The following is a 1,517-nucleotide window of genomic DNA, read 5'->3' as shown; positions in this document are numbered from 1 at the left end:
TCTGCTGAGTAAACTGATCTCACGACAGTGAGGAATGCACAGGCCGGGTGGTGCCCGGCGCACGAAAGCGCGCCTTCTTGTGTTGTACGTCTCTTCGCGCAAATGCAAACTCAGATTTCCTGCACTGTGGTCGGCAGGAGAGACATGGGAAGGCGCAGTAGGGAAGGCTTGAGCAACGAACCGTTGGCTATGTTTTGTTGTTACTTTGTTGACATGAGCTCAAGTAATTTGAAGCAGAAGGAACGGCCAGACGTAAAAAAAACTCTCTTACCTCCAACGCCGAATAACCACTATAATTATAATATCTCAAAAGCAGCTGGCCTTGTAAACTTAATGACCAAGCAAGCCGATGCATTTTGGGTTTTGTTGTAAAAGAATAAAAATACTATCCATCCTTTCCTTTTTTTCTGGCAACAAGCGATGTTACAAAGATATCACAGCACACAGTGAGATTGAGTGAAAGAAGAGGCACTGAGGCTGGCGTGCAGCACTCCACAGCTCTTGTTATTGTAATCCAGACAGGGGGCGGAAGGAGAAAAGTATGAAGGAATTGCGATAGTAAGACGAACTCTTCTATCTATCTGCATTTTATGGAAAAAGGATATCTGTAGTACTCATGGCCGGTTAGCTCAGTTGGTTAGAGCGTGGTGCTAATAACGCCAAGGTCGTGGGTTCGATCCCCGTACGGGCCAGGTTGCATTTTTTCTCTCAACTAAACTCTTTTTTTATCATTTAATCAAGCTCTTATAAATCCATACACTCTGTTGCTCCAGTATACGTTCACTTTCCATTAGTCCTTCTTTTGCCACTGCTGACCAAAGCTCAAGCCGGCAGCGCCAGTAGAACAACACAAGTGCAAGGGATTGTCTCTCCAAGATGGAGACACTGCCTCAGACTATGTCTCGTGAGAGGTGGAGGGAGACCAAGAGCTGATTATTAGATGCGTGGTATAAGAGGAACATAACTCAGGTGAACAGATTCTGGATAGTGATGCTATAGCTAGGATCAGCAACGTTACAGGGGAAAGGATAGGAAAATAATTAGGTGACAGAAGTATAGAAGTGGCTACCATGGGGTGTGTCTCTTAAGAGGGCCGAAAGATACACTGAAGGCGAAGGTGAAGTAAAAGAAGAAAGAAAGATCAAAGGAAGTCGACAGTGATTGAGAGAAAACTCACAAAGGCAAATTGAGCAAAAGACAAGGCCTGGGGAGTTAGACTACTTCAATGCAAATTTACGCCGCAGATGAGCATGACAACTGACCCTTGTACAGTGGTGCTGAAACAATTTTCAGTGTGGGGGTGCTGCCATCAAAGGGCTTCTGAAAATCCAGGAATCATACAAAGAAGAAGTCCTGCGGAATGAGCCACGCACATTCAGAAAGAATGGTGATGCGTTGGTTACTTATTGGTAATCTTCATTAGCCTTAGTCCATTGCGTCCTTGTGACAGTCATTCCAAAGTAAGGTGATGTCACCTTCCAACAGGAAGAAATAACAGGAGGATCCTTAAATGCTAG

General features: G+C 44.7%; 1 non-coding gene across 1 annotated transcript; it reads left to right on the top strand.

Annotated features, from left to right (window-relative positions):
- The first annotated feature begins 618 nt into the window (after positions 1 to 618).
- TRNAI-AAU (transfer RNA isoleucine (anticodon AAU)) lies at positions 619 to 692 on the top strand. Its single transcript has one exon. It is a non-coding gene; the product is annotated as a tRNA-Ile (tRNA).
- The last annotated feature ends 825 nt before the right edge of the window (positions 693 to 1,517 follow it).

Source organism: Pleurodeles waltl, chromosome 12 (assembly GCF_031143425.1).
Source record: "Pleurodeles waltl isolate 20211129_DDA chromosome 12, aPleWal1.hap1.20221129, whole genome shotgun sequence".
Classification (NCBI taxonomy): Eukaryota; Metazoa; Chordata; class Amphibia; order Caudata; family Salamandridae; genus Pleurodeles; species Pleurodeles waltl.
This window is presented reverse-complemented; position numbering and strand designations above follow the sequence as displayed.